At 29.5% G+C, this 17,462-nt stretch overlaps 1 protein-coding gene across 1 annotated transcript in view; it reads right to left on the bottom strand.

The window, feature by feature from the left end:
• Positions 1–17,462, bottom strand: part of LOC141300277 (RNA-binding Raly-like protein) — an 88,325-nt gene that overhangs the window by 36,767 nt on the left and 34,096 nt on the right. The gene's annotated exons all lie outside the window — the stretch shown is intronic.

Consider the following 17,462-nt stretch of genomic DNA (forward strand, 5'->3'; position numbering starts at 1 on the left):
GAAAAGCCCAGACATCAAGCACAAACTCTGCTTTAAATGAGTAAATAATGAAGCACTGCAGGCGCCTGAGGGATGGGGTGTTAAAGGGCTTATAGCCGGTGATCAGACGCGTGCGGCGAGATGCGAGCAGCTAAAGCAAACATAAACATCTCCAGTGCAGGTTGGCTCTGATAATCCGGCCGTATGACGCGATCATGCCTTTTGATGATAATCTGGCTGAAGAATTTTCCTTTTGCACTAAATCAGTTACGGCAAAGTACTCATGGTAAAAAAATCCTGTTACCACGCTTTGAACCACAGATCAGCGAGAGATTTTAGAACGAAGCCACAGTATTCTTAGTCCAGCTAGGATTTAAGGACTTTGAATTTATGATCGTGAGCTGGTGAGTAGTTATGGTGTCTCAACATGATGTGATGTAGGAAAAAAGAACATGAAATATGTTAAAATGTTAGGTTTAAGGTAAAACATAATATTTTACTATAATGATAACAACATATATCAAAAAACTGTAATATTCCTGATTTTTGGAAGAAAATATGCAACATAAAAAAATTTAAACCATATATGCTTAAAATCTCTGTTTGATTTAATTATATAAAAAAGTTCAATAGTAAAAAAAATAATAATTTCTTATAATAAAAATGTCACTTTAACCAAATTTAAAGTTAAATTAATGATACATATAACTAGCTTAGCTACATCTGTTGCAATAAAATAAAATAATTTTAAATAATAAAATTAAAAAAAATAAAATAACATTTGTCCACAGTGATTATTCTGTTCAAAACAAGAATGGGAAAAAAACAGAAAAAAAAAACAAGAGCCTGTCATTACTTAAATAAAATAAATAAATAAAAAAATAAAAAAAATAAAAATAAAATAAAATAAAATAACGAAATTGCAAAATAAATTTAGCGATATAATTGATGACTATGAAGGCTTTTTGTGAATGTTACTGGATGACTGGGCATTATCCCACTTACATGGATAAAATAAAATAAAATAAAATAAAATAAAATAAAATAAAATAAAATAAGTTTATAAAAATAATTAAACTTAAAATATAATTATTCTGTACAATGAAGAGTTTATTTTGTGATCATTACTTGCTGACAGGGCATTATCCCACTTACTTGGATAAAAAAATAAATAAAAAAATAATAAAATAAAATAAAATAAAATAAAATAAAATAATGAATTGTGAAATAAAATAAAATTACTTTATTATTTTTACATAAATTTAGGTTTGAATGTAAAATAAACCACAGTGATTGCTGTCATTGGTACTGGTGGTAATAACAATAATAATGATTTTCTTGTAATAAAACTAAAAGCATTAAAAGTATTTTGTGGAAATAAAAAAATAAAGGAATAAAACAAAACATAAATATTAGATGAAACCTTAGAAAAATTAGATGAAGCACTAAAATTAAAAGGAAAAAAAACTGAAATAAAAATAAAGCTAAATAGAAATAATATTTAAACGTAATATATTACAAAAGTACAATTTCTCAAATTCTCAAATGTAAAGTAAAATGTAAATGAGAATAAAAAGCTAAATTAAAATGTGAATAAATACTATAATAGTATGAATAATTATATTTAATATACCAACCTGCATATTAAATCACATGTAAAAATATATTATTTAAATACATTAAATATTACAGAACAAAGATTTCAGTAGTTTAATTAGCTTGGCATTCATATCAGTTAATAATACAAATAAACTTAATTAATAATTAATTTAATTCAATACAAAGTCACCAAAATTTGAGACCTGGAATGTTTTAAATGCTTAATTTCTCTAAACCCCAGTTGCCAGATTTGACTGTAAATTTTACTGAATTTTGTGGAAGTACAAAATATCTCATAATGGCACAATTTAGTTCATGAATTTAAAAAAGTTGCTCTAAATAGCCTACATTCTGATTGGCTGGCATTTCCACAAAATTAACAGCAGGAATTGCAGACGCAATAACAGAAAGCACATGCTTTTTGTCTTAGAAGAGCTCATTCTTTTTACATTTACAACTCAGGAATACTTCATTTTTGGACCAGCTGTCTCATAAAGCTTTTCCACTCATTCTGTGTGTCTTTGCTTTCCAGTCACTACTGAAATAATCCATCTGATATAGCATTATAAGACATCTGCCATACACCTAGCTTGAATTTAATTGTACCAAAAGGTGCAACAGCTGGGCTTTGGGAATTTACAAGGCCAGCGCAGGACGCAGTGAATTACATAATGAAGTGATGATGACAGATCTAATATAACTCAGTTTAGGATGCAGCTCCGCGCCTAGCTGAAATAAAACCAATTAACTAACAAGAACATCCACAAGAGTTTAGTCAGGATTAAACAAACTATGCTTTATGAATACAAGCATTACCTTACAATGCAATTTTGGCTGTCTGTGTATATAACTTTCATTCGAGGCCAGAGGACATTGCAATTCTTGTGAAATTTAAATAGCGGCTGGAACCAAGTCCACACTCATCACAGTCACCCTCACAGCCCCATTCCTCACAGCACAGTGGGATGACCAGGTCAAATCCATCCATCAGATGTGCATTGTGGCTCTGAGATCTATAAACTTGCACTGACAGGGTTATCACACAATAGACAACAGGCCCAGAAGGAACTGGGTGGTTTTATTAAGATTGTCTAATAAAAATAGCACCAAAAATCTCTCTATTATTAGTAACTGAGCAGTAAAAACAACTCTAGTCTTCTGTTTAGATAATTTTCTTTATATGCCTCTCTTCTGCTGATGCACATCTGAATGTTAAGAGGGATGCAAAGTAATGTGGGGCTGTTCATAAATTTAGAAATTTCTACTTTTAGAACGTGCTAGTTTTAAAAGACTTGGGTGTCGGAGAGATATGTATAGCTTCTGTTTAACAAAAGGTTTGCATAGATGATGCATGGCTATGTTCACAGTTTTGCTTAAATTATATACATAAAAAAATTGACTTATCATAAGGTGTGACTATTATCATATAGTTAATTAGTTCTGTAAAAAAAAAAATTTTCAAAAGTTGTGAAAAACAAAACAAAAGATGATTGGAGTATGTTTTACAATAAAACACTATTTCTTCAAGAAAATTTCACATTTAATTCAATGTGTTACTGGCTGTTTCTTTGTAATTAAGTGTGAAATGTTCATTTTTCATGATTTATTTTAAATCATTCCAAATTGTGACTTGAGTGAATATACACTACCAGTCAAAAGTTTTTGAACAGTTAATGTTTTTAAAGAAGTCTATTCTGGTCACCAAGCCTGCATTTATTTGATCCAAAGTGCAGCAAAAACAGTAAAATTGTGCAATATTTTTTGCTATTTAAAATAACTGTTTTCTATTTGAATACATTTTAAAATGTAATTTATTCCTTTGATTAAAACTAAATTTTCAGCATCACTGCTCTTCAGTGTCACATGATCCTTCAGAAATCATTCTAATATGCTGATTTGCTGCTCAAGAAACATTTTACTATTACTATCAATATTTAAACCAGTACTTTTTTTCAGGATTCTTTGATGAATAGAAAAATACAAAGATCAGCATTTATCTGAAATTAAAAGCTTTTGTAATATTAAGCACTACATAAGTCTGGAGTCAGTATAATTTTTTTTTTTTTTTTTAGAATTAGTTTTTTAGAAATTAAGACTTTTATTTAGCAAGCATGCTTTAAATTGATCAATATCTATTTCAGATAAATGCTGTTCTTCTAAACGTTCTATTCATCAAAGAAACCTTAAAATATTCTACTCAGCTTTTTTTCAACCTCATGATAATAAATGTTTTTTAAGGAGCAAATCAGAATATTTGAATGCTTTCTGAAAGATCATGTGACTAGTCTAATATAGTTTTTTTAATTTCATTTTCACTTTTTTATTTCAGTTTTAGCTTTTTAGTAAGGTACTAAAATGAGAAACATTGCCACAGCAGCGAGCTGATATATATATATCAGTTAACATGTATTTCAAGATTTTTTTTCCAAACATTTTTTAAATGGTTTTAGTTAACTACAATGCTCTTTTTTTATGTGCACAATGTAATTTTTTTAACATGCATCTCAAGTTTCATTGCTGCTAATGGATTACCTGCACCGATCTCTCATGATGATGATGATGATGTTGATGAGAAGGAGAAAGATGAAGAGGAGGAAGACGACATTAGTCATGAAAAGTGCCATTAAACCTGTCTCTGGTGGAACTTAAGTTTTTTAATTGACTCTGGCTCAGTGAAATATTCTCTGTGAGAACAATGACATCGTCTATTCACTCAAGATGGATCATTTCAGCTCCTGAATGGCCAAAAATATCAAAACACATCCATCACACCGCACATAATAACACATAATAGGTGCCAAGGGTTTCAATAGGCAGCAAATTCACATATCAGAGGACTTCAATCTTGGATTTACCATTATGAGGATGTCTTATCTTTCATACAGATACGACAGGAACCTGGAGTCATATGTATCAGTAATATTACTCATGCATAACACTGACAATTTGCCAATATGCAACTAAACTGAACAGGTGAGATTGACAGAAAGGATATGGAAAAGATACAAACATTTATATACCGTTAACCTTTATTACTCTTTCTAATGACTAATTTCGAGAAATAATACGCACTGAATGCAAACACAACACATTCTCAAAGTTATACTGATGGTCGTAAACTCACACCGGTGATTTCTACGTTTCCCTTTAAACATGGTCATCCTGAACGACTCCAGTTTGACGGCTTGAGGATCTTGCTCGGGCGCGGAAAGAAGAGACCGAACCTCTGAACCTCAGGCGCGATTTCGTACAAACAGATCCGCTTTTTCCGAAGGTGAGGAAACCAGACCCACTATCACAGCAGACGCTACCATTACCGGGGTCTGGAACAGGGGGTTTCTTATATATCTAGATAAGATACGTCTTCAACTACGATGAAGGTTTGTTTATTAATATTCATGAGCCAGTCGTTTAGAATTGGAGGTCAACCACTCAACGTCAGCACTAATGATTAATATTCAGGACCGAATCTTGTCATTGGAAGGCTACTACGGAACGTCTGCACGTACTCATTAATATTCATGATACATTTGCTTTGGTAGGAATTGTAATTTTAACAAAACTGGATAACTGATTATTTTTCTGCCATTTAACAAAAGCGCTATATACTGATATCCATTATAGTTTAGTTTAAAGTATAGAATCCAAGTATTACATATATACTTATATATTACTTATATATATGTCACTTGGCTGTTTTAAAGAAAAAAAATCCACCATCTACAGTTATTTAAAAGATTTTATACACACACACGCACACACACACACACACACACACACACACACACACACACACACACACACAATGCACTAAATATAACCTAGTTTATTTATTTTATTTTATCTATTTATTAATTTATTTAATTAATATAATTTATTATTTATTTATTAATATAATTTATAATTTATAATTAATATAATTTAATATAATTTTTATAATATATTTATTTAATATTTAAGTTTACAATTTGTGTTTTTTACATTTATTTTTATCAAAATATATTATATTCATTAATTATTAATTAATATTATAATATAATATATTTATTAATATATTAATTATATATTAATATTTATTTATATTAATATAACAAATATAAAAAAATACTGCAGAAATGCAATTACTGCATACACTGCAATATATATATATATATATATATATAGCAGTGTATGTGTAAGCAGTAATATATATATATATATATATATATATTATATATATATATATATTACATATATATTTATTTATTTATTTAATTAATTTTTTAATTATATTTTATTTTACATTTATATTATTTTAATGTTCATAAATATATTTTTTAGTGGTGGGCCGTTATCGGCGTTAACGTGCTGCGTTAACGTGAAACTCTTATCGCGCGATAAAAAAAATATCGCCGTTAATCTATTCTCAAATTTGGGTTGGGAGCTGGGTCTAAACTACGCAAGATATGATGACTTTCACCTTGATAGTTTAACGCGGATGTACACCGAAGACTATAGAATATGGTCGCGCGTTTAAGTCTCCTCCGCCAAAACACAGACGGGATCGCGTCCTCCATTCATCAAAACCGAATCTACTATAACGAAATGCCACGTAAATTCGTCGTTTTTTGGATTCATAAATCAAATGTTGGTCAGTCACTTAATTCAAATCGCGATATGGACTAGTGTATGTGAAAACTGAAATGCAAAAAGACCGTTTTAATATGAATCCGATATGTTCCGTTTGCCTAGCTGTATGCATTGCGGAGACGAGCTTTTACTACACACTGAAACACACGTGACGCTCCCGGTAATTTTTAGCATTTTCATCTCACATGAACAGATAAACTCAATCGCCCAAACTGCTGTGAGTGTCACTTTTACCGTTTCATTTTTATGAAAACTAGCATCATATCATACTGTATGACACAGAAACTTCACGGCAACCTGTCAAAATAAAAGTATGGTGTAACATGTAAAGGGCTGGGTAGGTGTTGACGTTAAAAAACACAATCTAATAGGTAGAAAAAATAATTTCATTGTTAGTTAGTTAGTAAACACAAGTACATCTAATTGAACATAATTTATTTTCATCAACAAATTATCATAGAACAGCTTTATGAGCTTTATGATCCATTCTCAAAGACTTTAAGTCATTATTTGGGTAGCACACATATTCTGAATGCCTTCAGCAGAATCCAAATGAGCCATTTTAATCTAGATTAATCTAGATTAATTCCAAGATTTAATCTAGATTAATCTAGATTAAAAAAATTAATCTATGCCCACCCCTAATATTTTTATATATATTTTTAATTCAGATATATAATTGCTTATGTGAATGTTCAAGAAAGCAAAAAGGAACAATCCCTGGCAAACATCTAACAAAATATCTGGACTCTGATCAAATATATCATTTCTCAGAATAAGGAAAGAGAAGCTGCCAGCATCCAATTTCATTACAAACTGGTATCACTCTCTCCTCACATTCTAGATCATTAAATGTGATCCAAGCATTTCAATCTGACACCCAAATGTAGTTTTTGTGCCAAAATTTGCATAGAGTTGCATAAAGCCCTCAGGTTAGGTGCTGAGACCAAATGTGATGTAATCATGCCTCCTCTTCCCTAAAAGCACCCCACAATTTTCATCTCTGTGAACCATGATGTTGATTATATCATGATCATGCAGTATTGTTATGTTTCCTCCAGCAAGGGACTGTGTTGTTAAGGAGACAGTGAAAGAAAAAGCACAGTCCTATCCTTCTAATAAAGTGTGATTTATTCAGTTAGCTGTCAGTGCATGGCTATCAGTGTGTGGGTTGTTATGACCAAAATAGCTTCGAAATGTACTTTTCAAAATCTGACTGCAGCGAGGAAGACACCAGAACAATGCTGGCGATATCTGCATGTCGTGGCCTACTTTAAAACATCCCCAATTACTGCTTTTCAAAAGGCAGGAGCAATGAAGGGTTTTCTATAATGTCGAAACATATCTGATCTTATTTAAAAAAGTGAACATTTAGAGGACGGCTGCTGTTGATCTTTTAACAAAAGTGAAAACAGCTCTGATTTAGGATAAACTGAAAATAAATACAAACAGAGAGGGGACAAATTAATGCATGTCTGGTATATGTTTTACATTTTGAGAAATATTTATTGAAATTAAGTGTTTTGTGGGTCTAATTTGTCTTCATTATTATCATTATGTATTTTTGGTGCCACAATTACATAATCGTATAGGATGTGCATGGCTAGACAATTGCGGTTTTGTCCCAGTAGCAATTTGGAAACACAACAGCGCCATCTTCTGGATAATATAATGCAGCATTTTTTAATATATCTTTTATGATTTCCATGGTGTTAAGATATATTAAATGTCAAGATATATTGTCTAGTGAATCGCAACGATTTTTAAATAAAGGTGCAGTTCAATCCATACACATATACGCATAAAAAAAACATTTTATTAATTAAAATATTTAAAAAATATTTATACAAATAAAATTTTCATGATTTGCTTACTATATTTTTGAAAATATATTATATAAACGATTTTAATGTAATTCATTATAAATATAATATAATTTGCATTTATTATAAATAAAATTTTAATTAAATATAAAATAATTATTTTTTATATTTATATTATTTTAATGTCATATATAATATTACATATTATATATTCGATTTTTTATTTCAGTTTTATTTCATTTTTATATTATTTTAATTTTCATAATGTTAATATCGATTTTTTATATTTAATATAAATATAATATAAATCTATTATGAACATATATTTAATTAAATATAAAAAATAATATTTATATATTATTTTTATATATTAATATATTTTAAAATAATTTTATATTTGAATATATTAAATAATTTTTAATGTAATTTAATATAAATGGAATAGTATATACATTTATTATAAATATAAATGTAATTAAATATTAAGTAATTGAATTATTTTATGTTTATATTAATTTAATTTATATATATATATATATATATATATATATATATATATATATATATATAATATTATTATATATTTAATATACATTATGTATTTTTATTTTATTTATTTTAATTTTCATAATTTGCTTATATAATTATATAATATATATTAGAATTTAATATTTTGTATATAATCTAAATTTATTATAAATAGAAATTTAACTGCATATAACATATATATATATATATATATATATATATATATATATATATATATATATATATATATATATATATATATAAGCAACCCCTTTTTGGTGAACTATCCCTTTAAATCAAACATGTAAATATTACTATATTCATTACAGCAGATTTATTTAATAATTCAATTTAATTAATTAGATGCTGCAGAAACTTACAGCATTAGCAAGAAAATTCTCAAAGATGTATCAGTAATCCAGACTACAACTGTTTTTCTCATACGGATGTTACTCCTGTAGAGAAAAAGCACTGCAGTAATGCTTAACATTCATATTCCCAGTGGTAACATGCTGAAAACATCCTCTAAAAATAGCCAGAATTTATTTTGATTATTTATTTATCTGTGAGAACTAAAGACATTAGAGGGCAACTTAAATGATCTTAATGGCGGTAAATAGATAAAGTGATGATATATAGCCGATAATAGCCTCATAATGGGACAGAGAGTTTTAGAGTGCACAAAATCACATTATAACACTGAAATGCCATTTAAACAGTCATTGGGTTCTGACTGATTTAATGGAGTGTCATATCGCTCGCAGAGTCAGTCGTCGGACCACATGAACACACACACACACACACACACACACACGAAAATCCCAGCAAATAATGGCACTGGGAAATAGTGAAAGCATCAAGCATGGAATCCTATTTGCGGAGAGAAAAAGGCAGCAGAGAGCATTTTATTTCTCTTTAGGGGTCTTTCTCAATAACCTCCATTCTTTTACACCCAACCGGGGTGCTTCCTTCAAATAATAGAAGTCATAATGAAGAGAGTATTGTTCCCTATTGCTTAGTTCAGTGGAGCTGATATCCAGCATGATGGCACACAGTCCTGGATTAATGGAGTGTGTTTGATGGATGGGACGTTGCAATGCACTACAGTGAATGACAGTCTCACCACAACACTGAACCTCTGAAGATGAAAGGTACAGATTTAGACTAAAGGCAGCTTGAAAGAAATCAGGAATTTGGGCATATATACAGTATTTTTTTTGACTGGAAATAACACAGGCTTCTCCCAAAAGATAATAAGACGATGTACAACAGGCATCATTGTGGAAAAAATATTTGTCAAATTATTCATACCCTTTGCAATCTGTCACAGTCTATGGGACAATCCAAAGTTCTATACCATTCCAAATAGTCGAAGCTGTTCTAAAGCATCCTCATTACCCTGATTCATTGGGAACAGCTGTTTTAATCAACTCAACAGCTGAAAAACAGATGCTCTCTGCTGTTGGTTTGTGGACAGTCATGGCTAAGACAAAGGAGCTCACTCTGACGACTGAGGACCTGCGGCTGCGCATTGTGGCTGCTCACAAGTCAGGAAAGGGCTATAAGACCATATCTAAATGTTTTGAAGTTTCAGTGGCTACAGTACAAAGTATCATTAAAAAATACGTTCCGCACTGTGAAAAATCTCAGAGGACGGTTTCATCGTAATAGAAAACAGTTACAACTTATAATGTTACAATTATATTATAAAGATAAGTTTCATCAAAATAGAAAAAATAGAATATTTCACAATATTACAGTTTTATTGTATTTTGATCAAATAAATGCAGTCTTGGTGAGCATAAGACCATTCTTTTGAATATATTCTTCAAAACCATTTTATTTAGTTTTATACATGTTTAATTTTATTATTAAACAAATAAATGTTGTTATTTTAAAGACATTTTTTAGATTTTTTTATTTCAAAATTCCGATTAATATAATATTCCAATTACATTATAAATGTTTTTAATCAAAATAGAAAACAGTTCTTTTAAATAGTAATTTTACAATATTACTGTTTTTACTGTATTCTTGGTCAAATAAATCAAAACAAATCTTGGTGAGCGTAAGATTATTCTTTTGAATATATTTTCTAAAGCCAATTTATTTTATTTAATACTTGTTTTATTTTATTCTCAATTTCTTTTTATTTTTAAGACACATTTTTAATTTTTTTTTATGAAAAAAAAATCTGATTAATATAATGTTCCAATTGATTTCAATTAATATAATATTCAATAATCTTTCAGACATGTTTTTTGTCAACTTTCATGATTTGATGATTGCCATAGAAGTGTTTTTAATTTTTTATTTATTTTTAATTTTGAAATTATTTTATACCTGTTTTTTATTTTATTATTAAATGTCAATATAAATCTATTCATTTGTCACTTAAAGATGTATTTTATATATATTTAGATTTTTTTCAAAACAAAACAAAACAAAATTCTGAATAATATAATGTTCCAATAACAATTTATTTATTTATTAATTTAAAGAATGTTAAAGTTTTCATTTATAAAGCTCGTTTAGAAAAATCTCAATTATACGACCTATTTAAAAAATAAATAAATTACATTTTAAAAATATATTAAACAGTTATTTTAAATGGTAATAATAGTTTACAATATTACCATTTTTATGTTCTTTTCGATCACATAAATGTAGTCTTGGTGAGCGTAAGTGACTTCTTGAAAAAAAAATTTACATGGAAGAAGAACAAAAAAAAATAATTGTACAAAAATTGACCAACACCAAACTTTTGAACAGTAGTGTATGTATAAATAAATGTAACATTCAAAAATATTTCAGACATATTTTTTGTCCATTGTCATGATTTGATTATTGCTTTCGAATTGTTATTAATTTTGCTTATGTTTAATTTTATATGTATTATTTATAAATATATTTTATTTAATATACTTGATTATTTATAAATGTATTTGCACTTCTCCTGTGCATATTAAATTACACAAATTATACATTATATGGAAATGAGAGTCAACATTGGGAATAATTTTTAGATTTATTTAGATTTTAGATTTTAAAAACCTCATTCTGTATAAGCTTACTTTCTCAAAAATGTCTCTACAAGGTTCAGATTTACTGGTTTTGCTATACATTTAGTTCCCATAATGCAGGGAACAGGTACACACACAAACACAAATGTTATGAAAGCAGTGCCACCAATCTCAGTCGTCCAAAAATAGGTCACATTTTCTTGCAAAAAATAAATCCGTTTTCTTTTGATTTTGAGGTGAATTGTGACTCAGACATGTTTCTGTAAGATCCACCCAAAAGGAAAAGATAAAGAAAGGCAGCACTGTTCCACATGAATGAGTTTGCTCTCTGATTTCGGCTTTCTGTATGAACCGTAACACACTAGTCTGGTCTCATCCTGATTATGAGCTGGTCTGGGGTCAGTGCACTCACAAACCTGAACTCTGGCTAATCGATTTCAGCTCTCTCTGCTGAGAACAGGCCCGATCTGAAGCCTGTCATAAATTCAGCCACGGTCTTCCTCCTGCTGGGAAACGGGAAGGTGCTTTTGAAGATAAGAGGGATTAGAGATGGTGGGAATGGTTTTACAGTCTTCATTCAGTCAGTTAATCTCGGGGAGATTACGCCGAAAATTGAGAGAGGTTTTACCCTTTTCTGATATAGATGAATCTAATTCATGTAGCAAGCTTAGTATTAAGGTCAAATTCACAATCAGACAGACAAATGAGATGTTACTTCAAAGATTAAATATGTAAACAAAGCCCTAGTTGATGATCTGGACGGCCTGCGTGTCAAGAAAAACCAGCCAATTTTTTTTTCTCCGTTTTCTTTAATGCCAACATCGACCACCGTGTGGCGCTCTAAGATCATTATGAATCAGAAAAGCTTGGAAATGAGTATCTGAAAGCGCCTCAGACGTCTGAAACCGGCCGCAACACAATTTCACAAAGAAATTATTAGTTAATACGATCTGATTTAGTCTCCATCAAGAGTTATTCGTCCTATCGAGAGACTGAATTACATGTGACAGCAGAATTGGGAGATGAGAATGGGGAGGAATATGGATTCATTTTCTTGGCTGATATGAAGTGCATACAGTAACTCCAGCAGGAGCTCATAATAATAATGTCACCGCGAGATCAGGTCAAGGGTCAGTTTGTTTAACACTCCAGACCGCCGCTGCTTCAATAATGTAAAGTAAGGACGGAGAATAGAAATTTCATTTTACAGTGTAACCTCTTTTTTTTTTATTCACATGACAATGAAGGTCTTGATGTGATTTCACTTGACATGTCGTGTCCCAGAACGCCCTGTGAGAATAAAAGACTCTCCAGTCTGCTGTAATTTTGCTCAGGTGTTGCTCAGGTTTTCACTTAATGGAGTTCTCATGTATAAATCTTATTTAGAAAAAAAAAAAAAACATAATGCATTTTATTAAAAAAAAAGTAAATGCATTACTAATGTAAAAAAAATTAAAGGTTTTTAATGGTTTTAATATATCACATACAATATTATTGTTTTATGGAATTTTTGATCAAACAAATGTATTCTTTAAAAAAAAGCATTAAAAAGCTATGGCCTCAAAATAAATAATTAAAACATTTCATGAAAAAATATAATATTACACACACACAATTTTATATTAATAAATGCTATAAGAGTGTATAAATAATAAAATAAAATATTTTTATTATTTTATTTTTAACTAATTCAACGGTAGGGTATATTTGAAAAATTATTAATTTTAATGTGCTAAATGATATGCATTTATATGTGTGTGTGTGTGTGTGTGTGTGTGTGTTTTATTATTTTTTATACTCTTTTAGTATTTATTATTTGATAAAATTTGTGTAATTTTTTATTTTTTATTAAAATCCATGTCAATGTATATATTAAAAATGATGAATTTTAATATGCTAAAATCTGTTTGTGTACATGTGTGTGTATATAAATATGTGTATATATATATATATAATTGATATACTGTTATAGCATTTATTAATATTTTAAATATAAAAATTTATAAAAAATGAACATATACATGATGTTACAAGATGTTATTTTATTATTTTTATACTTGTTTAGTATTTATTATTTAATTACACTTTTATTTTATTTTTTTTAATAAATTTTTGTCAATGTATATATAAAAAATGAATTTTTATATGCTAAAATCTGTGTGTGTGTGTGTGTGTGTGTGTGTATATATATTATACTTTTGTAGCATTTATTAATAGTTTCAATATAAAAAATGAATATATTTATACAAATGTTATCTTATTATTTTGTATACATTTAGTATTTTTTTAAAAGTATTTTATTTTTAATTAATTCAATATGTATATATTAAAAAAATTATTAAAATTTTTTTATATATATTTTAATAGCATTTATATTTTAAAAATTGAATATATATAGATACACTTTTATAGTATTCATAAATTTTTTATTAACTTTTATTTAGTTTAATTTTAAATGAAATTTTAGTTTGTGCTTTTGTCATCTTGTTTTGTTTAGTATTTCTTATTAGGTTTAATTTATTTTTATTTCTTTAGTCATTTTAGTACTTAATATTAATAATTAATATTTAATATCAATAATTTTTAACAGATTAAAACTAACACAAACTATTCAAACAAATACAAAAAATAAAACAAAAAAATGTAATAAATATTACATTTAGCTTAATGTGAACAACCTATCTGCTCTTTGTTGGTTTGCATACATGTTTTTGCATGCATTTCTGTGTTAAAATAGAAAAAAACAATTCCTATCCTACACAATTGGCCAATACAACCAATTCTTACTTGACAAAGCTTATTACACTTTTATTTCAGTGCCAAACATCGATACTTCAAGATCAATCCACCATCCCTCGTGCAAAAGTCTCTGTTCGTTCCTCATTGAATCTCGCTGTTGTCTAACCCAAACAATCACGATATTAAAGAGATCCAATTAGTGATTTTCCCTTCCTAGCCTGCAAATCACTATACTCTAACTGCAGGTAAAGACCCCTGGATCAACCTTGGGATAAGTGTTTTGCTCAGGGCCACCGCAGTGACAGGACAGCAATGGGATTTGAGGAACTCTAGGTCGCCCCTACTTGAGATTGCACCAGGAACCCGAGGCAAATCGCACATTACTCTCTTTGACTCCTTCCTGCTATTGAGAGCCAGAGGAAGCTGGAGGTTGGACGAATCTCTCATTTGGCATTATATATTTGCAGTAAACATCCTTGGTCTTGTTTCCCTCTGGCTTCTCCTATATCCTTCCTCCTCCCAGTGACTTTTCTCCTTTTAAATGGAACATCTTTTGTACTTCCTTCAGGCATCAGCAGGAGATCAAAGAGCTTTATAGCAGCTTCACGCCAAAAACTGCGGCATAAACGCTGTTGATGCAACGCTGATGGCTGTCAAGGCCACGGCAGTCGTGACTCAGTGAACTTTCTGTGCTGTAAAATCTTTTTTTTTAATAATTAGATGAAAAAAATCTCTCTTGGATTTAAGAATATACGTCTGATTCTTTTTGACGTGCCCTGGGAATGACCCGATTCCTCCGCAACACTTACAGGGTAAGAGTCATTACAGCCAGTGCACTGATTAAAGGCCCGTATACGTCTCGATCAGTATGTTTAATACACTTCTGGTTGGTGTGTGAGTCAGTCTGTTCGCCTGGAGATAAAGGTCAGATGTTGTCACTTCATGGAAACTAAGATGTTGTGTGTTTGAGTGTAAAGAGCAGATCCTTTAAAAGGTCTCGCAGGGTTTCGTGTGCTCAGCGGCCCGGCTGACATCTCCATTAAACCTCTGCATTTAGGATGTAAGTTCACTTTCTGTCCTCTCGTCACATGAAGAGGTCCCGTCCCGTCACGTCAGGATGAGATGGGATGAGGAAGATGATGTGAGGTTTGAGATGAGAATGTGAGAAAAAGATCAGAATTTGTCAGACACTCACAAGGAAACATGACTTTGTCTGAAAGAAAGCAATAAATAAATACAGAAATGAAAAATCTCATATATAATTTAAAAAAGGGGTAAATAAATAAATAAATAAATACATAAAGAAATAGATAAATAAAAAATAGATAAATTTTCACAAAATAAACTGAAAATAAAATAAATAAAATAAAATAAAATGGATGTTGATGAAAGATGTGACACTGAAGACTGGTGTAATGGCTGCTGAAAATTCAGCTTTACATCACAGGAATATATATTTAAAGTAAAAAATAAATTACTTTACAATGTATTTATATTTTAATATGTATTAATATTATTCATATTTATAAAATAAATAAATAAACAAAAAAATCAAAAACATGAATAAAATCTTTATCTCATATACAATTTTTTTAAAGTTTGGGGTAAATAAATAAATACATAAATACAAAGATAAATAAAGAAATAGATAAATAAAGCAGTTTTCATAAATAAAACTATTATTAACAGTATAAAAAATATATATATATAAAATAAAATAAAATAAAATAAAACAAATAAAATAAAATGGATGTTAATGAAAGATGTGACACTGAAGACTGGTGTAATGGCTGCTGAAAATTCAGCTTTGCATCACAGGAATACATTTTTTTAAATATATTAAAATATAAATAAATTATTTTAAAATGTATTTTTATTTTAACATGTATTAATATTATTAATATTTATAAAATAAATAAATAAATAAAAATTTTAAACATGAATAAAATCTTTATATCATATACAATTTTTTAAAAGTATGTGGTAAATAAATAAATAAATACACAAATAAACAGATAAATAAATAAATGAATAGATCAGTTTTTACAAAAAAATATTAACTATTATTAACTACGGTGCCCGCCAGGGGACACCTTCGGTTCACTTATGTTTGTCGTGGCCACGACATATAAACTCGTGGGAACATGATATTATGTTGTGGCCACGAGATATTAATTCGTGGGAACGTCATATTAACTCGTGGGAACGTCATATTATGTCGTGGCCACGAGATCATTTTGTCGAGGTAACGACATCCTTATGTCGTGGCCACGACATAATATCACGTTCCCACGAGTTAATACCCAGCAAACATTGGTCCGACGGCGACGTCCTGTCCCTGGCCAAAAATAGTCGCGGTAGGACGACAAAATATGCAAAAAATTTTAACACAAAATATTTCTTAAAAATGCATTCAGATGCATTTGTACATGTCTACAATTATATGTGGTTGCATGTAAAGTTGTTACTTTGACTTTTAGCTGAGTGTAGTTCAAAATATACCCGGTTGTGATTCGGTTGTGAAAGGACGTCCAGCAGGTGACGTCTTTTACACGTGCATTAATAGTCCATCGTCAACCTCTATAAAATCCTTATGAAATATGCAAAAGCAATTGTGCTTACATACACATTCACATTGGCATACTACAGTAATTAATTTAAGTGCCCAAAGTAGTTTCTTAAGAGGTTGTTAATAGACGTCCACTGACGTCCTTTAAACGTTTAAGACCCATGCAAACCAGCACGGAAATCTTTATTTAAAAAACTTCCATTTGTTTTACATCTTGTTTTATGTCAAATTCTATTCACAAATTGCTTGTAGTTAAGTGTGAAATCACTGCATTTACCCATTATTCCACTAGTTTCCCATACATTACAATATGATTTAATTATTTCGTTTTTAATGATTAAATATATATATAGGCTATATACATAAGTTATTCATAAAGTCACAATTTAAAGTCTGAGCTGGATGCAAAAACTGCTGCCAAGATGTTGTTACAAATCTCCCGATATGGTATCTCTACAGCAGATTATCTCGAGATATGACAGTTTGTATACTCAATATTCCAGATCAATAGGTGGCGGTAATGCATCTTTTTATGCTGGTTTGGCAAAATCGCCAAAAACACCAGAAGAAGAG

The sequence above is a fragment of the Garra rufa genome, chromosome 24 (genome assembly GCF_049309525.1).
Source record: "Garra rufa chromosome 24, GarRuf1.0, whole genome shotgun sequence".
In the NCBI taxonomy this organism is placed as follows: Eukaryota; Metazoa; Chordata; class Actinopteri; order Cypriniformes; family Cyprinidae; genus Garra; species Garra rufa.